This window comes from Saccopteryx bilineata, chromosome 4 (genome assembly GCF_036850765.1).
Source record: "Saccopteryx bilineata isolate mSacBil1 chromosome 4, mSacBil1_pri_phased_curated, whole genome shotgun sequence".
Classification (NCBI taxonomy): domain Eukaryota; kingdom Metazoa; phylum Chordata; class Mammalia; order Chiroptera; family Emballonuridae; genus Saccopteryx; species Saccopteryx bilineata.
Window position 1 is genome coordinate 118,969,025 of NC_089493.1, and position 27,787 is coordinate 118,996,811.

Sequence of the window (27,787 nt, forward strand, 5' to 3'; positions counted from 1 at the left end):
AACTAAAAAAAATAATAATCCCCTTAATGGTTGCAACAACAACAAAAAAATACCTAGGAATAAACATAACAAAGAATCTAAAGAACCTATATAATGAAAAGTACAAAGCATTGTTAAGGGAAATTAAAAAAGATACAATGAAATGAAAATTTATTTTTTGTTCCTGGATAGGAAAAATAAATATAGTCAAAATGACTATATTACCCAAAGCAATGTACAAATTTAATGCAATTCCCATCAAAATTCCAATGACGTTTTTTAAAGAAATGGAAAAAAAATCATCAGGTTTATATGGAACTATAAAAACCCTAAATAGCCAAAGCAATCCTAAGGAAAAAGAATGAAGCTGGGGGCATTACAATACTTGACTTCAAATTATATTATAGAGCCACAGCAATCAAAACAGCATGGTATTGGCAGAAAAATAGACAGACCAATGGAATAGAACAGAAAGCCCAGAAATAAAACCACATGTATATGGTCAAATAATTTTTGATAAAGGGCCAACAACACACAACGGAGAAAAAAAAGCCTCTTCAACAACTGGTGCTGGGAAAACTGAAAAGCCACATGCAAAAAATTAAACTTGACTACAGTTTGTCCCCTTGTATTAAAATTAATTCAAAATGGATTAAAGACCTAAATATAAGAACTGAAACAATAAATTACATAAAAAACATAGGTACTAAACTCATGAACTTTGGTTACAAAGAGCAATTTATGAATTTGATTCTAAAGGCAAGAGAAGTGAAGGCAAAGATAAAAGAATGAGACCACATCAAACTAAGAAGTTTTTACACAGCAAGAGAAACTGACAACAAAATAAACAGATAGCCAACTAAATGGGATATGATATTTTCAAACAACAGCACAGGTAAGGGCCTAATATCCAAAATATACAAAGAATTCATAAAACTCAACAACAAACAAGCAAACAATCCAATAAAAAAATGGAAAGAGGACATGAACAAACACTTCTCCCAGGAAGAAATACAAATGACCAACAGATATATGAAAAGATACTCATTTTCATTAGCCATTAGAGAAATGAAAATCAAAACTACAATGAGATACCACCTCACATCTGTTAGATTAGCTATTATCAACAAGTCAGGTAATAACAAATGTTGGGGAGGCTGTGGAGAAAAGGAACTCTCATCCACTGTTGGTGGGAATATAAAGTAGTATAACCGTTATGGAAGAAAGTATGGTTGTTCCTCAAAAAATTAAAAATAGAGCTACCATATGACCCAGCAATCCCTCTACTGGGTATATACCCATATAACTCAAAAACATTGGTACATAATGACTCATGCAACCCTATGTTTATTGTAGCATTGTTCACAGTGGCCAAGACATGGAAACAACTAAAAAGCCCTTCAATAGATGACTGGATAAAGAGGATGTGGTTCATATATACTATGGAATACTACTCAACCATAAGAAATGATGACATTGAATTATTTACAACAACATGGATGGACCTTGATAACATTATACTGAGTGAAATAAGTAAATCAGAAAATAAGAACTATATGATTCCATATATAGGTGGGCATAAAAAAGAGACTCAGAGACATAGAAAAGAGTGTGGTGGTTACTGGGGGTGGTAGGGGGAGAGGAAGGAGAAGGAGGGGGTGGGGGGAGAGAAGGGACACAAAGAAAACCAGATAGAAGGTGACGGAAGACAATTTGACTTTGGGTAATGGGTATGCAACAAAATCAAATATCAAAATAACCTGAAGATGTTTTCTTTGAACATATGTACCCTGTTTTATCAATGTCACCCCATTAAAATTAATAATAAAAAAATTGATGCATTCATTTGGACTAATTTTTTCTAGTATTTTTTATTATGTTTTTATATTTTTCAACTTAGTCATTAATTTGATAATTTGCTTTATGGAATCAGGTTATTCTTTTATACTACTCTAATTACTTGTGTATTTATAGTCACAATAAGGTTTCCCAGTGTCTCGGTATAAGAATCTTGTTTCTACAACAATCTAATTAGTCACTGTTATGGAATTGTTGTCATGGTATTTTCTCTGTAGAACACACTCCCTTGATTTTCCCTTTTTGGTTTCTTTCATTAAAATTTCACCTCAACAGTAAAAAAAAGAAAAAAGATATGTGTAATAATTTGAAGATGGCTTATAATATTACTTTGCCATTACTTAGTTACAGAAATATCTATTATAATCTTTTTATATTTGTAAAGTGCTTTGTATTTTAAAAAGAAGCTTTACAACTATTAACTAATTACTAAGAATAACTCAGTAGAATAAATTTTAATATTTTTAAATAATAATCAGTTATTTGAATAAAAAAATCAAAGATGTAATTATGTTTAATAATACATATGTATAAATGAATACAAATAAAATGGTTAATTGCAGAAAACTCATTTGATAGCCAAGGCTTACTAGAGAAATTAGAAAGTATACCCTTTAATTTACATATCAAAAAATATATTGTGAAGAATAAAATATAAAATTAACATTATTTTATATGAATGTTACTTCAATATAATTTATTAACTTGGGACATTAAATATTTTTTATTATACCTAATTAAAAATATAGAAGATGTAAAATTTATTTAAATGTCATAAATTATTCTTATCTTGTCACAATACTATCTTCCTCAAGCATGATGCCTTCCTCAAACACAATAAAAAATATTTTCTCCCACACCATTTAAAAGCTTCAAGGGAAGGGTGTTTTGTGTTTTTTTGTTTGTTTGTTTATTTTTATTTATTTTTTACTATGGGGAAAATATTACTTTATTTACTAAGGCCTTTAAGTGTGTATATCTTATTTTGGTAATTTGTTAAATAAAAATAATTTTAAAAATTTATAGCTAGGCCCTTACTTTTAAATTAAATATGTATTAGGAAATTGAAAATTTACTCTATTCTAAACTGTTTGTTTATTTAAGTAAATTTGTTTAAAAAAGTAAATCATGGCCCTGGCCGACTGGCTCAGCGGTAGAGCGTCGGCCTGGTGTGCGGGGGACCCGGGTTCGATTCCCAGCCAGGGCACATAGGAGAAGCGCCCAATTGCTTCTCCACCACCCACCCTCCTTCCTCTCTGTCTCTCTCTTCCCCTCCCGCAGCCAAGGCTCCCTTGGAGCAAAGATGGCCCAGGCGCTGGGGATGGCTCCTTGGCCTCTGCCCCAGGTGCTAGAGTGGCTCTGGTCGCGGCAGAGCGATGCCCGGAGGGGCAGAGCATCACCCCCTGGTGGGCAGAGCGTCGCCCCTGGTGGGCGTGCCGGGTGAATCCCGTTGGGGCGCATGCGGGAGTCTGTCTGTCTCTCCCGTTTCCAGCTTCAGAAAAATACAAAAGAAAAAAAAAAGTAAATCATTTTAAAGCTTATCTCCCATAAACACACTAACATTCTCACATCAATCATATGCATATGTGAAATTTATTCTTAAAATAAAAAAGCTTGATTTTATTTAGATTTATTATGTAATTTTTTAAAGCTGTCAAAGTAGAAGTTTTTATTGGCCTACAGAACTGACTTAAAGCTATATTTAAATTATGACTCCTAAGAACTTTTTTCACAGAATGTTTTGGCAAGAGTTTATGTTAGTTATTTTAGTATATTAAATGCTAAATATGCTTCAATACAATATATAAAAAACTTTATACAGAGGTTCTTTGATTTGGTAAGGTTTTTATTGTTTGTTTGTTTTTAATAGGCCCTGGGTGTAAGAATATGCAAGTAGTATTGAAAACTGTGTCTGTTTGCCATGATGCATTTATTAGAGCTCTGTTTAGTGTGATAGTCATAAAATATTTTGAATTCATAGTTATCTCCACTTCTGTTCTGTAAAATCCTTGAGATGAAGGACCATGTGTCACACACTTATTAACTATACTTTCCTATGGAAACTTTAAAAGGAAATCTTAAATTTCTTTCTAAGTAACTATGATAAATTCTCATTCTCTGAAACTTTAAGGAAAATGACATGTAATGAAACCAATTTTATCATAGCCTAAATGATGTAAACAAGATTTAAGTTCTTATGGCATCTCATCAATGTTATAATGAAGTGACATTAAACAAAATGGAATTATTTGAGGATTTTCTATAGTTTCTTTTATCTGATGGTAATTGAGTATTTTATAATTGATCTTTTTTTCTTTTCATAGTGCTCTGAAAGCTTAAGAATAAACTTGTGGTCAATCTGTAGTGTACACATAGATCTTCATGATATGACTTCTATATACTAAATGCATTCTTGATATTATTCTGTTTTCTTATATATGTTGCCTCTCACTTAGTTTTTCTCACTCTATTTTATATTATATATTTGTTTTATATGATATTTAAAATAAAGTATAAATAGATACAAATAGAGTGATATGTAACAAAGATTGATTGAATGAATGATAATAATAAATAGCTAACATAGGTACCAGATATAAAATATTTTGTCTAATTTTAGCATAATCATTTCAACAGTTCAGTGACTCTCATTCTGTTATTAATACATTTTTATAGATGAGCTAATTTAGATTTAAATCTTACATAACTTATTGAATACCCATATTAAAAAATAGAGCTAGAATTTAAACACGTGCAAGCCAACATCTGAGTATAATGACTAAGATGAATACCGAATTGAAACAATCATGCTTGGTTTTTAAAGATTCAAGGAAGTTTACATTGTGAAACATGTACCAGTTAGCCACTGCCTCAAAAATACTGTAAAATAAACCACCCCAAAATTTAATGATTTAAAACAGTAATGATTTATTCTTACAGACTTTGGATTTTTTGCAGAGCTGTTGATCCAGTCTAGGTTCTCATACTTCTGTAGGTGTTTGGGGTTAACTGATCTAACTAGAGTTGGCTGGGGTGGTTCAGCTCCTTGTCTTTCATTTTCCCTTCAGGGACTAACATAGTTGCTTGAATATATTCTTTTCTCAACAATGACAAGGCATAAGAGATCAAGTGAAAACTCATAAGAGCCCTTAGGGATTAAGCTTAGGTTATCATTTTACCTAAATTTATTGACTAAAGCAAGTAATATGTCAAAAGTCAAAGTTAAAAGATAAAGATACAGATAGAGAACAATTAAAGAACTAGGTTTAACATAGCAGTCTACCACAGATCAGATCGTCCCCTTCAAGAATTCATAGTAACTTGAGACATCATTAAGTGGCAGAAGTTGAGGTGTTTGTTCATATCCTGTCAGCAGCATGCATTTGGCAGCATTTTATGGACAAAAGTGCTCTTTGGGAGGTTTGGAATCCAGGCAGGACATTGTTAAACCCTGATGGAGCACAAGACTGAAGAGAGCCAACAGCTGAATTACTATAGTATATAATCACATATCTTAACATCTACAATTGTTTCAGAAATAATCATTGTTTTAGGAATGGGAAGTCAGTTAGTTACAGTATAGTAACTGACTATCTTCTCATTCTTACTGTTGGCCATAGTTCATATTTCTAGGTGTAGAATGATAAATCTCTCCCTTGTGTTTCATCACATGCCTATGTTTCCTCTACTCATGGAATTGTTCCTTCATCCTGAAGCTATTCTTCATCAAGTTTTTATAGTCTCTCTGCTCCATTAGTAAGCATAGAGAAGAGCAACTTTGGAGGAGAAGGGTAATGTTGAATGTCTTTCCTTCTTAGCAAGATGATAATAAATATTAGGTATAACTTTATTCAGTCAGTATTTTTTTAATATACAGATTTTAAAAACTCTGTGACTTCCATGTTTGAAGCTAAAGGACAATATCGGTGGATAAGAGGTAAAGTTATTGGGCTGAAAACTACTTGCATGTTTGCCAAACTATTGAACTATTAACCTCCAAACAGTTCTTTGTAAAACAGCCATTGCAGTTTGCTCTCAGATATTTCTACATAGCAATGTTTGGTGTATTGCAAAATAAATATCTGTTGCTTGCTATTTGTTAAATATCAGTAAAATGTTCTGTTTAACAGTGTTGATCAGTGTTTCCTCATCAAAACTAATAAATGGGCAAAAAAACTATCAGAACACTCACTCGTGTCCCAGATTGAAAAAGAAACAGTCAGAAGTATATTGCTGGTTACTAAAGAAGAAAAGTAGAAGTTTGTGGGAATTTTATTGTAAAAAAATATCTTTATTCCAAAGACTAATGCATAAGAAGAGCACTCTGACTATAAAATTTATGAGACTCACAAGGGGCAGACATAAAGATCTTTTTTAATATAAGGAAGAGTAAATATTAAGACTAGAAATGAGAATGAAAGACTAGAATGAGTGGGTAATACCTGAGCTTGAGGTGTCTGGCTCCAAAGATTCTTTGTTAGTAACTAATCAATATATTCCAAAAAAACTAAATTTGATATTTTAATATTATCTGTATTCTCTAACTTACTGAATATTTCAAATCAATATTTGTTACTGTTAATTGACAACAACTTATTGTCTTTTTCACCTATAATTAAATAGGCATTAGAATAATAACTAAACACATACATTTTTTAAACAACTGATTTATTAATATGAAAGCTGTTACATTTCAACTCACTAATACAATTAGTACCCTATCTACCTCCATGGATTTTTAATTTTAGATCTTTGCTTTTGTTTTTATTAATTTTAATGGGTGACATTAATAACTCAGGGTACATATGTTTAAAAAAATCTCTAGGTTATCTTATCATTCAATTATGTTGCATACCCATCACCCAAAGTCAAATTGTCCTCCGTCACCTTCTATCCGGTTTTTTTTTGTGCCCTTCCCCCCTCTTCTCCCTCCATCTCCTTCCCCCCTTCCCATAACCACCACACTCTTGTCCATGTCTCTTAGTCTCATTTTTATGTCCTGCCTAAGTATGAAATCATGCAGTTCTTAATTTTTTTCTGATTTACTTATTTCACATCATATGTTATCAAGATCCATCCATATTGTTGTAAATGATCCGATGTCATCATTTCTTATGGCTGAGTAGTATTCCATAGTATATATGTACCACATCTTCTTTATCCAGTCATCAATTGAAGGGTTTTTTGGTTGTTTCCATGTCTTGGCCACTGTGAACAATGCTGCGATGAACATGGAGCTGCATGTGTCTTTACGTACCAGTGTTTTTGAGTTATATGCGTATATACCCAGTAGAGGGATTGCTGGGTCATATGGTAGTTCTACTTTTAATTTTTTGAGGAAACACCATACTTTCTTCCATAGTAGTTGTACTCCTTTGCATTCCCTCCAACAGTGGATGAGGGTTTCTTTTTCTCCCAGCCTCTCCAACACTTATTATTACCTGTCTTGTTGATAATAGCTAATCTGACAGGTGTGAAGTGGTATCTCATTGTAGTTTTGATTTGTATTTCTCTAATAGCTAATGAAGATGAGCATCTTTTCATATATCTGTTGGCCATTTGTATTTCTTCCTGGGAGAAGTGTCTGTTCATGTCCTCTTCCCATTTTTTATTGGATTGTTTGCTTGTTTGTTGTTGAGTTTTATGAGTTCTTTGTATATTTTGGATATTAAGCCCTTATCTGTGCTGCTGTTTGAAAATATCATCTCCCAAAGCAATATGCAAATTTAATGCAATTCCCATCAAAATTGCAATGACATTTTTTAAAGAAATGAAACAAAAAATTATCAGATTTATATGGAACTCTAAAACACCCTGAATAGCCAAAGCAATCCTAAGGAAAAAGAACAAAGCTGGAGGCATTACAATACCTGATTTCAAATTATATTATAGAGCCACGACAATCAAAACAGCATGGTATTGGCAGAAAAATAGACACTCAGACTAATGGAACAGAATAGAAAGTCCAGAAATAAAACCCCATATAATGGTCAAATAATTTTTGATAAAGGGGCCAACAGCACTCAATGGAGAAAAAAAAGCCTCTTCAACAAATGGTGCTGGGAAAACTGGAAGGCCACATGCAAAAGAATAAAACTCGACTACAGTTTGAACTCTTGTACTAAAATTAATTCAAAATGGATCAAAGACCTAAATATAAGACCTGAAACAATAAAGTACATAGAAGAAGACATAGGTACTAAACTCATGGACCTTGGTTTTAAAGAGCATTTTATGAATTTGACTCCAAAGGCAAGGGAAATGAAGGCAAAGATAAAAGAATGGGACTACATCAGACTAAGAAGTTTTTGCACAGCAAGAAAAACTGACAACAAAATAAACAACTTTTAATTTTTTTAATTAAAAATTTATATATATATATATATATATATATATATATATATATATATATATATATATTCACCTCTGGGTTTCTCAAACATCATTGTCCATAAAAATAAATTAAGGACTTTTTCAAAATGCAGATGACATCCCCAGACATTCTGATTTAGTAGATATGGGGCAGGCTGTGGTGTCAGTATTTTTAACTGACACTCCATTTTCAGAGCAACCATGAAAAAGAATTCAAAAGATAGTCAATTAACAATAAATTAACTGGTAAAAAAAATTATGATACAACATTGAAAACCTAAGTTTATTTGTAAAAGATGAAGAAATTAATTTAAATCTTGTATTTTTTTCTTTTTTTCAGCATTTCTCTATGGTCTAGAGATAAAAGTAAAGAAAGTTGTTTTTAGAATTTGTCCAGAAATGTTGTTGGGTTGGTTAAACACAACAAAGAAAATAGGGTTAAAGTGAATAGAATGAGTCTATGAAAGAGTAGTTCAGTGAATCCAGGCTTAGAGAGAAGGGTGAGTCTTTTCCAAGCTGCAAAAACATAAACAAGGTATTACTGGTGTATAGAAAGAACTGCTGGTATCAATGCTGGAATCAAAAGATGTGGGGATAATATAGAAGAGAAACCTTGTATTTAAAAAGCATTGTTCAGCAGCAGCCTTTTTTAAATACAAGGAGAAATGGTTTAATTATCTGGAGTTTACAAAATATACATAAATGTTAAGACATAGTATTTTGTAGTAGTTTGTATGCATATATCTAGAAATTTGAAAGATTTTCTGTTTGCCATAGTTCCAAGCTAATTATTTCCTGTGAAATAAAAATAATGGGAAACCAGGCTTACAGAAGTAATTTTCCCAATATATGTGTAATCTTATGCCAGTTTTTTCTACTAAAATAATATAGGTTTAAAAATATATGTACATATTAAGAAACTTTTCCTAAATAGTTTAGAAATACAGATAACCCAACTGACAATATATGAATCATATTTCTTATCGTATACTCTCTAAATTAAAACTTCTTTTAATTTACCTGTAGAGAAAATAAGATTTTGAAAGATGAGATCAGATAACTAAAATGGAATGAAGTAGGTAACTTTGCTCTCATTAAAACTTCTACTGGAAATATGCCTTTGGTCTCATGCCTTGAAAAGCATAAGAATGGGGAGTAAAGTTTTTGCAGCAAGATTACTTTGCCAAGTAAAATAAAAGGCTGTTTACTGCCTAGGGAAAATAGATTAGTAACATAGAGAATTAAGGACTAGGAAGAAAAACAAATATCAAATGTGCATGATCAAGAAACAAACAAACAAAAAAACAAATGTGCATGATCATATATTTATCTCAAATAAAAATTTAAAAAATTATAATAGCCTTGATACCAATGTGTTTGTTATTGAAAATGCAGTTTTGTATTCTGGTTTACATGTGATTTAAATAAAGTCTGACATCGGGTTAAAAAGATAAATGTAATCCTAAATGGTGTTACATAGTAGATACTTCCATCTGGCAAGAAAAATGTTCATAAATAAATGGTCTTTTATTTTTAGAAAAATATTAACTCCAATAAAGTATATCTACAGTGAACAAATGTTAGCTCACATTAATTGCAATTAAAAATATATTTCTTTATTAAACGAGTGAATTTAACATCAAAAGTGCTATTGGGTCATTTGAATGTACTTTATATGAGGTAGAAATATATAATCAGATGATTTTGTTAATTTTGTGTGAGTAGTTGTAATTATATCACAACTAGGCATCTACTTTTTTGTGGTTAAAAAGATGATAATTACTCATTTTTTAAATTATTTTATTCAATGAGAGCAGAGGAAGCAAAAAACAGACTCCTGCATGTACCCTGACTGGGATCCACCCAGCAAGCCCACCAGGGGGTGATGCTCTGCTCATCTGGGGTATTGCTCTGTTGCTCAACAACTGAGCTCTTCATTGAGCCTGAGGCGAAGGCCATGGAGCCATCCTCAGCTCCTGGGGCCACCTCACTCTAATAGAGCCATGGCTGCAGGAGGAGTAGAGAGAGAGAGAAGTGAGAGAGTGAAGGTGAGCGGTGGAGAAGCAGATGGTCACTTCTCCTGTGTGCTCTAACTGGGAATCAAACCCAGGACAGCCACATGCCAGGCTGATGCTCTAACACTGAGCCAACCTGCCAGGGTCGATTACTCTTTTATTGTAGGTATTTTCTGAAATCTGAAGCTCTTTCCTTGCATGTATAAATTGTTACAAAGGAAAATGTACATTAATTCCTGTTATTTTTAAGCTAATGATACCAAATTTTTATTTAGAAGATAACCTTGTGAAAATACAATACCAATAAAATAAAACTTGAGCTCAGTTAGGATCTTTATAATTATGAATTATGATGAAAGTGGCGCATGTAAAAGCAAAACTGTGATTAAGTGAATCAAAAGGAAAAAATGCCACACAAAAAGTAACCTTCCTTTCAAAGTACTAGGTGACTTTGTTGACAGCACTGAATCAATTGTCTGAGGTGCCAAGTATGTGCAAAGAGATACACAATTTTACCACTTCAAACTATTTTTGGTTCAGAAGACATTAATAAAAACATTAAACATTTCTGAGAAAAATAAAATTGATTTATGAGATACTATATGTGTTTTATGTAGTTATGGAAAATTAAAGATTAAAAGATATTTTACTTGAAAATATTTCATCTAAAATACACAAAGAGGCTTTTATGAGCTTTAAATTGTAATTGTTTTTGCAATTCAGTTATTCCATGTTGTCATGTATTCATAGTCACAATTTTATTTACATTATTTTAAAGCAGTTTTATGAACATAAAAATCACTTGTTACAAAATTACAAATAAAAACAACAGTAGAAATGCTGTGATTACTTTTTTGTTTATTTGTTTCTAATGTTTAACAAAATTTATTTTTATTTTTTTATGATTTTAATTTGTGTTTACATAGATTCAAGTGTCCCACTGAATATATCTCCCCCTACTTCCTTATTCCCTCTCAGCCCCCCCTATACCCCTCCTCCCAAATGCCTTCCCCCCATTCCCTCCAGGATTTGCTGTCCTGTTCTCTCTATATAATGCTGTGTTATGTATATATAATTTCATTAATCTCTTCTTCTTCTCTGATCCCATCTTCTCTTCTACTTTCCTTCTGAACACTTTCCGTCTGGCCCCTTCGATCCCACCTTTGCCTCTATTCTGCTCCTCAGTTCACATTGTCTATGGGATTCCTCAAATGAGCGAGGTCATATAATATTTTTCTTTCTCTACCTGGCTTATTTCACTTAGCATAATAGTTTCTAGGTCCATCCATGTTGTTGCAAAAGGTGAGATTTCCTTCTTCCTCATGGCAGCGTAGTATTCCATTGTGTATATGTACCACTGCTTTTTAATCCACTTGTCCACTGATGGACACTTGGGCTGTTTCCAGTTCTTGGCTATTGTAAACAATGCTGCCATAAACATGGGGGTGCATTTCTCCTTTTGAATCAGTGATTTGGTATTCATAGGATATATTTCTAAAAAAAGGGATAGCTGGGTCAAAGGGCAGTTCGATTTTTAATTTTTTGAGAAATCTTCATACTGTTTTCCACAGTGGATGCACCAGTCTGCATTCCTACTAGCAGTGCAGGAGGGTTCCCTTTTTTCCACATCCTCGCAAGCACTTATTCTGTGTTGTTTTGTTAATAAGCACCATTCTGACAGGTGTGAGGTGGTATCTCACTGTAGTTTTAATTTGCATTTTATTACTTTTAAAAGCAGGATAGTAGAGGAACTGGCCAGGTGGCTCATTGGATAAATTCTCAACCCAGTGCACCAGAGGTAATGGGGTTGACCCGCAGTCATGACATGTACAAGAAGCAATCAATGAGTACACAACTGAAAAAAACTTGTACAACACATTGTTACAGAATTTATATATATTAATGTAATATAAGCTTATTCTCACCCCCCAAAATTGGAATATTAGTTTCTCTCTCTTTCTTTCTTTCTTTCTTTCTTTCTTTCTTTCTTTCTTTCTTTCTTTCTTCTTTCTTTCTTTCTTTCTTTCTTCCTTTCTTTTTTCTTTCTTCCTTCCTTCCTTCCTTCCTTCTTTTCTTTCTTTCTTTCTTTCTTTCTTTCTTTCTTTCTTTCTTTCTTTCTTTCTTTCTTTCTTTCTTTCTTCTTTTTCTTTCTTTCTTCTTTCTTTCTTTCTTTCTTTCTTTCTTTCTTTCTTTCTTTCTTTCTTTCTTTTCTTTCTTTCTTTCTTTTAGTTTAGTGAGAGGCAGGGAAGCAGGGAGGCAGAGAGACAGACTCCCTCATGCTCCCGACTGGGATCCACCTGGCAAGACCCCTACAGGGTGATGCTCTGCCTATCTGTGGCTGCTGCTTCGTTGCTCAGCAACTGAGCTACTTTAGCACCTAAGGCAAGGCCACAGAGTTATCCTCAACTCTGGGGGTCAACTTGCTCAAACCATTCAAACCAGGGCTTCAAGAGGAGATGAGAGAGAGAGAGAAAGAGAAGGGGAGGGGTAGAAAAGCAGATGGTTGTTTCTCCTGTGTGCCCTGACTCAAATCAAACCCAGAACTTTCACATGCTAGACTGATGCTCTACCACTGAGCCAGCAGTCCAGGGCCAGTTTTTATTTTCTAACTTATGAAATTTAAGATTAGAAAAAAACTGATTTAAGATTACATGGGTAGTAGATAAGTGGATAAAAAAGCCATTACATTCACACAATGAAAAAACTACTTAGCCATAAAAAAGAAAATTTTACCTTTTGCAACAGCATGGATGGACATGAAGAGTATTATGCTAAGTGAAATAAGCCAGTCAGAGAAAGACAAGTGCCATATAATTTTATTTATGCAGAATCTAATAAAAAAAGTTAAGTAACAAAATAGAAACAGATTCATAGATACTAAGAACAGTCTGACAACTGTCAGAAAGGATCAGGTGAGAGGACTGGGTGAAAAAGGTGAAGAGATTAAGCAGAGAAAAAAAATCTTATAGACACAGACAACAGTATGGGGATTGCAGAAGGGAAAGAGATAAAGTGGAGGTGGAGGAGGGTAGGGGCAATAGATAGTAATGGAAAGAGACTTGACTTGGGGTGGTGAACACATAATGCAGCTTACCATTAATGTATTGTAGAGCTGTACAGCTGAAACCTATATAATTTTATTAAAAATTATATATTAAGAAATTCAATAAAAATATTTTCAAAAAGGATTACATGACTGGTAAATTAGCAAGGGTGAACATTCAGGTTTGTCTGATGCCTGGGATGACTTTCTTAACATTTAAACCTCCCATGTGAGAATCCAATAAGGACCCAAAAATAAAGTCTCAAAGCTAATTAGCAGCAAGCTATATATGTGCTATACTCAGTTTATTACTCTTGGCATTATATCACTTAAACTGTATGTCTTAATTATAATTCTATGCATATTGCTATATTTCTACTTAGAATCACCTGAAAATTAGCAATCATGCTACCAAAAGATAATCAAAAATGATTATTTTTTTAGTTTGTATAATGCTATGGGTAGTACAGTCATTTTAATGATATTAATATTTCCAATCCATGAGCATGATATATCCTTTTATTTATTTGTGTTGCCTTCAATTTCTTTCTTCAATGTCTTATAGTTTTCAGAAAACCAGTCTTTTACCACATTGGTTAAGCTTGTTCCTAGTTATTTTATTTTTTTGATGCAATTGTAAGTGGCATTGTTTTATTTCTCACCTTATTGTTCACTATTAGTATATAGAAATGTAACAGATTTCTGTAATCTGATACTTTATTGAATTTATTAATTTTATTAATTTTTGATGAATTTCTATTTATATATAATATATTAACTTCAAATAGTTATAGTTTTATTTCTTCCTCTTCAATTTAGATACATTTTATTTCTTTTTTCCTGTCTTATTGCCTTGGTTATGACACTGGTAGAAATAAAACTTGTAAAAAATCTTTGGTAGAATAAATTGGAGTTTCATGAAATGTTAGATAAAGCATGCCCAATAAAGCACTTAATATATTTCTATAGATATGCATAAATATATCAAAAAATTTAATAGATATGAAATTTTATTGTTTTTTTCTAGACATAATATCTATGGACACTTGAATTGTTACTTATAAACTACTAATGGTCAAATGCAATATCTTTTTTTTTTTTCAGAGACAGAGAGAGAGTCAGAGAGAGGAATAGATAGGGACAGACAGACAGGAATGATGAGAGATGAGAAGCATCAATGATTAGTTTTTTGTTGCAACACCTTAGTTGTTCATTGATTCCTTTCTCATATGTGCCTTGACCATGGGGCTACAGCAGACCGAGTAACCTCTTGCTTGAACCAGAGATCCTGGGTCCAAACTGGTGAACTTTGCTTAAACCAGATGACCCCACACTCAAGCTGGAGACCTCAGGGTCTTGAACCTGGGTCCTCCGCATCTCAGTCCATCTCTCTATCCACTGCACCACTGCCTAGTCAGGCAAATGCAACATCTTGAATTTCTTTTAATAACCTATGCCTAAGTGGACTTTGTTTCTGTAAAGGCACAGTAAGTATTTGAAGGAGCATTTTTAGATAATGATTATTCATTTGTCTTTATTAACTTCTAGTTTTCTAGTCAACTTCTTCTGGTAAACATTACCATTGATTAGCCATGATTATATATAAAAGTGGTACAGTCTGGGGTCATTGAAGAGAAAAAAACTTATTCATTTACTCAAGAGATTTTTAAACAAATACTCCCTTCTGATAATAAAACAACGGGATCACTATACATTGCAGGAAGTACTTCTAGCACTGCTCAATCTTTCTTACAACAATTCCCATGAAAGAGGGTTCCACTTTAAATGAAATGTACTTGATTTATTTTGGAAAATATTCAAATAGCTATTACTTTTTAACAGGTTTCTTTTCCTTCTTTGCTGAGTATTCATTTGAAGGATTTCAATGTACCATTTTTATATTTTGTCAGGCAGGAAACAAAAAGATTTATTCTATTGAAAGTTCTTTGCCAAAAACAGTACTGTTTTGAGAGCAGACTACTGAACTGAGATATTCCTTCAATCAAATTCCACAATAGGAAAAAAATAAAATATTTTTCAAAATAAAAAAGCTATTTACCTTGAAACACAGGTTCCTAGTTTACACATTATTGTTTTAATGTTCTTCACATATAAAAAATTAATTAAAGACCCAAAGTCAACCTTGTTCCTTAGTTTTGGAAATTCTCAAATATTCTTTAGTGGACAAAAATCACAAAGCCTCAAATGGCAAATACCTTGTCAATAATGCACTCTCTCAGCTATAACAAAGACCAACAGGTTCAAATGTCAGCTCTGTTACTAGCAGACTGTGCCACTTGGGAAAGTTAAATAATCTCTCTGTTCTCTATACCAGGGGTCCCCAAACTACAGCCCGCGGGCTGCATGCGACCCCCTGAGACCATTTATCCAGCCCCCACTGCACTTCCAGAAGGGGCACCTCTTTCATTGGTGGTCAGTGAGAGGAGCGCAGGATGTATTCATCCTGTGCTCCTGGAGTACTGTATGTGGCGGCGCTGCAAAGCATGGCATCGCTCATGTACAGTACTACTTTCGGTGACACGGGATGCATATGCCCTGGCTCTGGAAGTGCGTCATATCACTTGTTACAGCTAGCAGTGACAAATATGGAACTGGACATTGACCATCTCATTAGCCAAAAGCAGGCCCATAGTTCCCATTGGAATACTGGTCAGTTTGTTGATTTAAATTTACTTCTTCTTTATTTTAAATATTGTATTTGTTCCCGTTTTGTTTTTTTTACTTTAAAATAAAATGTGTGCAGTGTGCATAGAGATTTGTTCATAGTTTTTTTATAGTCTGGCCCTCCAATGGTCTGAGGGACAGTGAATTTCCCCCCTGTATAAAAAGTTTGGGGACCCCTGCTCTAGACCCTATATGTAAATGATAGGTGGATGTTAAGAATACATATCGCAGAGGGTTTTGGTCAGAATTATATCAGATAATTTATGTAAGGTATCAGAACAGTGCTGGAACCATTATAAATACAGTGGTACCTTGAGATATGAACAGAACAACATACAAATTTTTTTTTCTTTTTTTCTTTTATTTTTTTTTGGCTATATCACATTTTATTTATCCATTCATTCATTGGTGGGCATTTGGGTTATTTCTTTTTTTTTTTTTTTTAATAAATTTTTATTAATGGTAATGGGATGACATTAATAAATCAGGGTACATATATTCAAAGAAAACATGTCTAGGTTATTTTGTCATCAAATTATGTTGCAAACCCCTCGCCCAAAGTCAGATTGTCCTCCGTCACCCTCTGTCTAGTTCTCTGTGCCCCTCCCCCTCCCCCTAACTCTCTCCCTCCCTCCCTCCCATGTCCTCCCTCCCCCCCCACCCTTGGTAACCACCACACTCTTGTCCATGTCTCTTAGTCTCATTTTTATGTTCCACCAATGTATGGAATCATGTAGTTCTTGTTTTTTTCTGATTTGCTTATTTCACTCCTTATAATGTTATCAAGATCCCACCATTTTGCTGTAAATGATCTGATGTCATCATTTCTTATGGCTGAGTAGTATTCCATAGTGTATATGTGCCACATCTTCTTTATCCAGTCTTCTATTGAAGGGCTTTTTGGTTGTTTCCATGTCTTGGCCACTGTGAACAGTGCTGCAATGAACATGGGGCTACATGTGTCTTCACGTATCAATGTTTCTGAGGTTTTGGGGTATATACCCAGTAGAGGGATTGCTGGGTCATAAGGTAGTTCTATTTGCAGTTTTTTGAGGAACCACCATACTTTCCTCCATAATGGTTGTACTACTTTACAGTCCCACCAACAGTGAATGAGGGTTCCTTTTTCTCCACAGCCTCTCCAACATTTGCTATTACCCGTCTTGTTGATAATAGCTAATCTAACAGGAGTGAGGTGGTATCTCATTGTAGTTTTGATTTGCATTTCTCTAATAACTAATGAAGCTGAGCATCTTTTCATATATCTGTTGGCCATTAGTATCTCTTCCTGGGAGAAGTGTCTGTTCATGTCCTCTTCCCATTTTTTTATTGAATTGTTTGTTTGTTTGTTGTTGAGTTTTATGAGTTCTTTGTAAATTTTGGATATTAGGCCCTTATCTGAGCTGTCGTTTGAAAATATCAGTTCCCATATAGTTGGCTGTCTGTTTATTTTGATATCAGTTTCTCTTGCTGAGCAAAAACTTTTAATTCTGATGTAGTCCCATTCATTTATCTTTGCCTTCACTTCTCTTGCCATTGGAGTCAAGTTCATAAAATGTTCTTTAAAACCCAGGTCCATGATTTTAGTACCTATATCTTCTTCTATGTACTTTATTGTTTCAGGTCTTATATTTAGGTCTTTGATCCATTTTGAATTAATTTTAGTACACGGGGACAGGCTGTAGTCGAGTTTCATTCTTTTGCATGTGGCTTTCCAGTTTTCCCAACACCATTTGTTGAAGAGGCTTTCTTTTCTCCATTGTGTGTTGTTGGCCCCTTTATCAAAGATTATTTGACCATATATATGTGGTTTTATTTCTGGGCTTTCTATAAGATATGAGCTGTGACTCGGTCTGTATTTTTGTTTGAGATCCGAGTGAAATTCTGAGATACAAGTCCTGATTTGGGAATGTATATATAGACAGTAAATATATGTTAATGATTTATAATTATTCTAGCATTCAATGGTTAACCAACTTTTTATAATTACTTATTTGTATGTCTTTTCTCTCTAAAATTAAGGAGAACATTGAAACAGAGATCTTAAATCATATTTTTCACCTTTCAGTATTTAAGAGACACAGTAAATATTTGTTCAATGAATAAATGCTTTTTTCTTTCCTATGCAAAGTAGAACCACTCAGTCTTTCTATTCAATACATGTCTTTTCAACCATCAACTTGTAAATCACTAAAAGTAGTATATTTGATAATTTTTTTACACATAATTTTTACCTAAAATAAACCTATCTGAAGAGTTTGCTTTGAAATGCTAAATACTGTTATCCTTAAAGTTGTTTGAAAGTTATTTGTGGTCAGAGATGGATAAACTGTGCTTGTACATAGAAGCTCTCTATTTGTTGACTCTTGAGGGGCTATTCTGAAGAACCTGAAATAAAAACAGCTAGAATTTTCACTTAATAAGCCCAGGAGTTTCTAAAGGTGCATGTTTTTATTTCTTTCTTTCTTTTTTATTATGCAAACTTTCTAAATGTCAATTACTAACATATCATAATAGTTTCATTGAAAACACAATTTAGAAAGATATGGAAAAATTATCTAGGAATTTCACTTAATGTCACCATTTGCCACTATTTAAGATAAAATTGAACAAAGCATAAATCTAAACAAGCTATCATTGATTGTATTTAAATATAAATATAGGTTAAAATAATTAATTTTTATTTTAAATTAAGAAAAAAGGTATCTTTGAAATAGGTTGACATTTTCTTTTTCAGTCATAACTATGGGAGATCAACTGAATTTTCTTTATAATTCTTATGTGCTGTAACTTGAATACCATCACAAATAGATTTCTGGTCATAGAGTTTCCATGATACATTAAAAGTTGATTTACTTTATGTTAATTAATTTTTAATACTTTAGGGTCTTATATTTTGTCAGTTGCGTTTTTAATATTCTTAAAAGAATTAAAATAATTACAGAAACATAAAATATTTATTGAAAGCTGATATACCCTGATTTCATTCATTTGTGTTTAGAAAGAAAAACAAGTCCGTTAAACAGTGTTCATATGCAATAACTTGTAATGTGTCAGGAACTGTGATAAAAAGTCAAGTGTGTGATATTATTATACCATTTTTCCAAATGTAGAAAGTATTGTTTGGAGGGCTTATTTTATATCTTAAAAGTCACATGATATTAACTAATACAGTCTAGAGTCCATAAACTTTCAGTTTTACACTTTCTGCTACCTGTCCTGTTGTCAAGTATAGTGGCTGGAGAAATAGAGTTATAGTTCAGTATAATGTAATAAGGCAAGATGTTGCATGTTAAAATTTGATTTCAAAGGATAGAGCAAGTGAGATAAATAAAAGAAGGAATGAAGCATTTCTGAATTGAGAAAGAAGGTAAGCAAATACACAGACGTCAGGAAATTGGCACAAATGGAGGAGACCTGCTTGACTAGAACAGATTCAGGAAAGTTGGGTTCAAATGATATCAAGTTGGAAAGACTTGGACAAGCTGAGTTCGGAAGGATTCTCTGTCCACAGTTCTTCACATATAGTGGTATAATTAATATGGAGCTTTGGTTGTTTGTATCAGAGAAATAACATGATGAAAATGATGCTGCAGACTGAGGTAATACGATAAATGTAAATTAAAAGAAGAGAGGGTAAAATTAGAAGATTGGTAAATATATTTTTTGTTAGTGAAACTGATGTAAAGAATTCTTTTTAAATTTTATGTTTTACATCTGAATATAGCTCTAGTTTCAACACAAACAAACACAATATATATTAACATATTTATTTTAGTGTTAGTTAAACATTTATTGAGCACTCCGTATGTGTCAGCCACTATTTGAATTTTTAGGACATAGCAATGATTAAAACAAAGTCCCTATATTCCAAAACCATATTTTTATTGTTTTATACAATAAGCAGAAAATACATGAATCCAAAAGATATCTATTGTGATGTGTTATGAAAGAAATAATTGATTTTTTTCATCTCCTATGAACATTCTTTGTGAGTATTCACTTTTACTTTTTTAAATATTCATTTATTCTGTTTTATTTTTGTTTTTTTCTATGTATTAGTTTTTGTGGATTTGTTTTGCTGAGTTTAATATTACAATAAATTTAGAGGTTTAAAGCAATTTAAATTTATTACACATTTTTCCTTGCTCAGACATCTGGACATTATTATCAGGTTTTACTACCCAGTGTCTCATACAACTACATTCAAAAGGTAAGCTGGGAATGCATTCTCATCTGAGGCTCAAGTTCCTCTTCCAAGCTCATTTCCGTTTTGGCAGAATTCACTTTTTTGCAGCTCTACGACTTATGGAAGATTGCTTCCTCAATCTGCAAGAGTGTCTTTTGTAACGTCTAGATTGTTTTTTAATAAGCCCATCTGATTAGAGCAGGTCAACCCAAGATAATTTACTTTTTGATTAACATAAAATTAACTGGTAAGAAATTTTAACGTACCTTCAAAATCCAATTGCTTCACCTTTGCCACATTCTAGTGGTTAGAAGCAAGCCTCATGTGCAGCCCACACTCAAGCAGAGGGTACCACATAAAGGATACTGGGGGGGTGGGTAAAACTGAGGCCATCTTAGAATTCTGCTTACCACATTCTGTAGAAATAATTTATGACACGTAATATTCTGTTTATGTTATTTTAATTTATAATTTTTACACTTAATTGTAATCAGCAAGATAGTACTTTAAAAGCACTAATATTCGACATAAATATTAAGTAACACTGTGGTTCTAAAAGTTTTATTATTTTTGCATCATAACTAATGCAAGACTATTGTAATTGTTCTCATATTAAGGTAATTTTAATATAATCTGTAGAAGTATTCTTTAGATATTTGACCTAATTCTTTAACACTTTCATGATGTGAAGAATGAGAAATGTTGAGACTTTCTTATCAATTGCACTTATAATATTCTAACATTTATTCATATTAGTCAAGGAATACTTGTGGCCACTTATGTTTTAGAATGCATTATAAAAAAGTGTCAAATATTATAAAATTATATTTCCCCAAATTTAAGATTGTTTTATTTTAATATTTTAGGAAATAGGAAAGTTATCAGTAAATAAAACCTTAATATGCATAGAAATATTTTAATAATTAAATCATCTTGATATTTTAAAATAGTATTTCTTTATGCCTTAGAGCTTACCAATATATCTGCCTCAATAATTACATTCAAATTAAGATACAAAATTTTTAAAGATCATTTTTACAGCAAAGTTCATTTGATTTGAACATTTAAAATGCTATTTTAAGTTGATTGAGTCCAAATTATATCTTTACCTTCTATTTTGATTTTTCATTTCAACTTATGCTATAGTAGAAATTCATCTGATGAGACAAAATGCAAGTTTTGTCATCAACTTCTTTAACTTGGAACTTCCTTGAGCAGGTGTAAAGGATGAGAGTTTTGATTAGGCAAACTACCTTTGGTCATGTAGAGCTACCCATTATTCAAGCACTATATTCTCTTGTCTTATAAAGTAATTACCAACTAAAAGCTTATACATAATTAGAAACAAACTTTCCACCGTTAAACCAGAACTTCCTGTGCCAACTCCTTTGAACATTCACATTATAGTGATGGGAATGTTTATATATGGTTAAACATTGTCTGTTCATCAGGGGTTCTTTTTTTCCTCTAAAATTTAGAAGATTTTAAAAACTGTATCGATCTAAAAGCACTTTCTTGCAGCCCATGTTGCTTTTTCAGTAAGTTTTACTGCCACTAATTGCTCTTGAATTGTTAGCTATTATAAGTAACTTGCACTGTGATCAATTATCAGACAGTAGAACATAGAACAGTGGGGACTATCTGTAAATATGAGTCTTTGATCAACTCAGAAGGAATGAATACTTTTGAGGAGGACATCTAATGTGCATAGATTTCATTTTGTACACAAAAATAAAGCATGATATAAAATTACAAGTACCCATGAGGGCCATGAAACAAAGAAGTGTAAATATTGTAAAGTATTTAGCCTGCAGAAAGAGACAACACTCTTTGTAGGCACTGCCACCTAGTTGATACCAGTTTTAGAGCTTTCCAGCTGCCTACAAAGACATAACATTATTTAGTGTGGTATGAAAGGCTATTAAAAAAAATTCCTCACAGCTACTCTCTCATAATATACAGAACCTTGAGTTAAATATTGGGAATTGTTGTTAAAATAAAAGTATAATCTCAGCAAAGAGTAGCAAATCCTATGTTAAGGCAATTTATGACAAACTATAAGAATATGACAGTGGATGCCAGTGAGGCAAAGAAAAATATTTTTGCTTTGTTTCCTGGTAGAAAAGATAAGAGCCATACATTGTAAAATGTCTAAGTTGCCTTTATTAATTTTATTCCCTTCTCTTTCTGCCTGCCAATCTACAGTATATGTGCATTACAAGAAAAACTAAGAATAATCTATGCTATGGCTTGGCATACAAATAGCTTCATTTTCTCTCAAGAAGACAGAATCAGGAAGATACTTGTGTAGGCCCTAGAAGTGGGGACAAACAATTTAAGGAGATATTCTAGTTTATTAAAATGCAGAGCATGGCCTAGAATTGGTAAAAGTTTCAAAGTGAGCATGTACTATTAGCTTCATTGACTCATCAATGTTGGTAAAGTTACAACAGCTTATTCTAAAGACAGGGTCTAGAACAGGGGTACCTGGTTTTCCAGGTCTACAGTGAAATTGCCTTTCTTATTTATAATTTTTTTCTTTAAAATGTCTTGCTACTATTATATATTTCCCTTAACTTATTGACTTGTTTTTTATGACTAGTATATTTTAATAGTTAATACTTTTTCTTCTTCAATATGATAGTTATTCTTTTAATATTTTATTTATTTATTTTAGAGAGAGGAGAGAGGTGATGGTGGGTGGACAGAGAGGGAAGCATCAACTCAGAGTAGTTTCTTCTTGTATGTGCATTGGCAGGGCAAGCCCAGGGTTTCGAACCAGCGACCTCAGCATTCCCGGTCAAAAATTTATCCACTGTGCCACTACAGGTCAGGTGATAGTTATTTTTTATCAATATTATAGAACATGAATAAAATATCTATTTTCCTTTTTAAAAGGTACATATTTTAAAATTAAGCCTATAAATTTCACATAATAGTCCATACATCTTGATGAATATATTGTAAAAATTATTTTATATTCTATTTGTTTTTTTCTAAAGAACTATATAAGTCAACAGAATTTTCCTTTCAAAAATATTTTAAATCAGTTGATAGTATATAGGAACTGATGCTATAAATTATAATGAGATTAATGGAGTAAATATAAATCCATGGATTATAGAGTGATCAATATGTGACTGTCAAATGAGTAATGTTTTATTTTTGCTGTATTGTTCTCTAAGAAAATAGAAATATTTTATTTATTGTGTTAACATGAATTCAAGTGTCCCGCTCAATATAACACCTTTATCCTCCAACCACGTGCCCCTCATTACACTTGCTCTACCTCCTCTCCTTCCCTCCCCCCTTTCCTCTGGGATTTGCTGTCCTGTTTTCTGTATCTATGTGTTATATATATGTAATTTCACTAATCCCTTTACTTTCTCTTAACCCATTCTCTCATCCTCCTTCCCTCTGAAAACTGACTTTCTGGTCCCTGTGACCTCACCTCTGCCTCTATTTTGTTCCTCAGTTCACTATGTTCATTAGATTCCACATATAAGTGAGATCACATGATATTTGTCTTTCTCTGCATGGCTTATTTCACTTAGCATAATAATATCCAGGTCCACACAAGCCATCGCAAAAGGTAAGATTCTCTTCCTTTTTACAGCTGCCTAGTATTCCATTCTGTATACATACCAAGGCTTTTTAATCCACTTGTCCACTGACTGACACTTGGGCTGTTTCCAGATTTGGCTACTATAAACTGTGGACAAGTCCTGCCAGGGGTGAGGACAACGGAGCCACAAAGACCCGACTCTGGGGGATAGGTTCAGTGACACAGATCCACTTTATCCAGGAAGTAAGCTAGCTAATATACATGGGTTCAGCCAATAGGATGTTACAGCGTGTTCCTCAAAGCCAATGGCTGAAAAGATCAGGGAGCTGCGTGGTTGGCGCTAAGTCACTTCTTATAGCTGGCAAGCTTCCTTCCTGGGTGTGCCCAGGAGGCTTCTGGGAGCTGGAGTATTCTCTCAGCATTACATCAGCCACAGCTGCTAGGAATGCGCTCTGCGCTCCACCCACAATAAATAATGCTGTATTAAAACTGGGGGTGCATATCTTCTTTTGAATCAGTGATTTGTTATTCTTAGGATACATTCCTAAAAGCACAATAACTGGTTCAAAAGGCAGGTACATTTTTAATTTTTTGAGGAAATGCCATACTGTTTTTGACAGTGGTCTCACAATTCTGCATTCCCAGCAGCAGTGCAGAGGGTTCTCTTTTTTCAACACACTCTTCAGCACTTACTGTGTGTTGATTTGTTAATGAGTGCCATTCTGACAAGTGTGAGAATCTCGTTGTAGTTTTAATTTACATTTCTCTTATAATTAGTGATGTTGAACATTTTTTCATATACCTATTGGCTATCTGTATGTACTCCTTGAGGAAGTGTCTATTCAGTTCCTTTGCCTATTTTTAAATTGTATTGTTTACCTTCCTGGTGTTGAGTTTTAGAAGTTCTTTATACATTTTGGTTATTAATACTTTATCAGACGTACTGGCGAATATGATCTCTGATTGTGTGGGTTGTGTTTTTACTTTGTTAATGCTGTTCCAATGCTCTTTAGTTTGATATAGTTCCATTTGTTTGTTTTGTCCTTTATTTCACTTGCCTATGGTGATATATTGGAAAAAGTAATGCTAGGAGAGATATTGGAGAGTTTACCTCCTATATTTTTTTCCAAGATGTTTATGGTTTTGAAACTTACATTTAAGTCTTTTATACATTTTAGTTTATTTTTGTGAATGATGTAAGTTTGTGGTCTAGTTTTATTTTATTTTATTTTTTGCATGTACCTGTTCAATCTTTCAAACACCATTTATTAAAGAGACTGTCTCTACTTCATTGTATGCTCTTACTTCCTTTGTCAAATATCAATTGACTGTAAAGGTGTGGATTTATTTCTGGGTACTCTGTACCATTGTATCCATTGATCTGTATGTCTGTTCTTATGCCAGTACCAAGTTATTTTTATTACAATGGCCTTGTAGTATAATTTACTATATAACTCCCACTTTACTCTTCATTTTCAAGATTGTTGAGGCTATTCGTGTTGTTTTTTAGTTCCATATTAATTTCTGAAATCCTTGCTCTATATCTTTGAATTATGCCATTGGTATTTTAATAAGAATAGCATTGAATCTATAGATTTCTTTGGGTGATACAGACATTTTAAGGATGTTTATTCTTCCTACCCATGAACACATTATATGTTTCCACTTGTTTGTATCCTACTTGATTTCTTTTTTCTATGTCTTATAATTTTCTGAGTACAAGTCTTTTATGTCTGTGGTTTAATTTATTCCTAGGAACTTGATTTTTTTGTTGTTGTTGCAATAGTGAAGGAGATTGTTTTCTTAATTTCTCTTTCAGACAGTTTATTGTTGGTGTATAAAAATGCTACTGATTTTTGAATATTAAATTTATATCCTGTCACCCTGCCAAATATATTTATGAGGTCTAGTAATTTTTTGACTGAGATTTTAGAGTTTTCTATGTACAATATCATGTCATCAGTAAATAATGATAGTTTTACTTCTTCTTTTCCAATTTGAATGCATTTTATTTCTTCTTCTTGTCTGGTTGCTGTGGCTAGGATTTCCAAAACTATGTTGAATAAGAGTGGTGAAAGGGAGTACCCCTGCCTTGTTCCTGATCTAAGAGAATTACTTTTAATTTTTGCCTATTGAGTATGATGTTGGCTATGGTTTTATCATGGATGGCCTTTATTATGTTGAAGTATGTTCCATGTATTCTCACTTCGCTGAGAGTTTTGATCATAAGTGGGTGCTGGATTTATCTCTCTGTGTTTTAATTTTTTATTTTAATATTTTTATTTTTAATTTTTTTTATGAAGTGAGAAGCAGAAAAACAGAGAGACAGACTCCCACATGCTCCCAACTAGCATCTATCTGGCATGCCCACTAAGAGACAATGTTCTTCCCATCTGGGACATTGCTCTGTTGCAACTAGTGTCTTTCAAGCTCTTGAGGTGGAGGCCATAGGGCCATCCTCAGCACCTGGGGAAACTTTGCTCCAATGAAGCCTTGGCTATGGGAAGGGAAGAGAGAGATATAGAGAAGAGAGAGAGAAGGGTGGAGAAGCAGATGGGCCCTTCTCCTGTGTGCCCTGGCTGGGATTCAAACCCAGGATTTACACATTCTGGGCCGATGCTCTACTGCTGATCCAACTGGTCAGAGCCAGGTGGTGGATTTTATCAAATGCTTTTCCTGCATCTATTGATATAATTATATGATTTTTATCCTTCCTTTTGTTTGTTTGATGAATCACATTTATTGATTTGTGAATATTATACCAGTCTTGCTTTCCAGAATAAATCCCACTTGATCATGTTGTATGATCTCTTTGATGTATTGCTGGACCTGATTTACTAATATTTTGTTGAGAATTTTAACATCTATTTTCATCAGACATATTGGCCTATAGTTTTTTTTTTCTTTTTAATGTCTTTATCTGGTTTTGGAATGAGGATAATGCTTGCCTCATAAAAGGAGCTTTGACAACTTCCCACTTCTTGAATTTTTTGAAATAGCTTGAGAAGGATAAGTGTTAGTTCTTCTTTGAATGTTTGGTGGTAAAATTCACCTGTGATGCCATTCAATCCAGGACTTTTATTTGCTGTGAGTTTTTGATAACTGTTTCAATTTTATTTGTTATAATTGGTCTGTTTAGGTTTTCTGATTCTTCCAGGTTGAGTTTTGGAAGATTGTATGTTTCTAGGAATTAATCTGTCATACAGATCTTCATGGTATTTTCTTAAGATCTTTTGTATTTCTGTGGTGTTAGTTGTTACTTTTTCTATATAATTTCTAATTTTATTTATTTGAGTCCTCTCTCTTTTTTTCTTGGCGAGTCTGGTTAAAGGTTTATCAAACTTATTTACCTTTCCAAAGAAACTGCTCTTGGTTTCATTGATCTTTTATATTGTTTCTTGGTCTCTATGTCATTTATTTCTGCTCTGATTTTTATTCTTTCCTTCCTTCTACTTCCTTTTGGTTTTATTTGTTGTTATTTCTTTTAGGTGTAAGATTAAGTTGTTTATTGAGCTTTTTCTTACTTCTTAAGGTATGCCTGTAATGTTATGAACTTCCCTCTTAGGACTACTTTTGCTGTGTCCCATAATCTTTGAGTTGTTGTGTGTTTATTTCCATTTGTTTTAAGGAAATTTTTTTATTTCTTCCTTAATCTTATTGTTAACCCATTTGTTATTTAATAATATGCTATTTCACCTCCAAGTGTCTGAATGTTTTTCAGTTTTTCTATTGTAGTTGATTTCTAGTTTCATGCTATTGTGATCAGAGAAGATGCTTGATATGATTTCTATCTTCTTACAGTTATTGATACTTGTTTTGTGTTCTAATATGTGGTCTACCCTAGATAATGTACCATGAGCACTTGAAAAGAATATATACTCTGCTGCTTTGAAATGAAAGATTCTAAAGATATCAATTAAATCCAGAGTATGTAGTGTGTCATTTAAGGCTGCTGTTTTTTTGGTAATATTCTGTCTGCAGGATCTATTCATTAACATTAGTGGGATATTATAATCCCCTACTATTATATTACCTGTATTGCTGTCAATCTTGCCCTTTATGTTCAAAATCTGCTTTATATA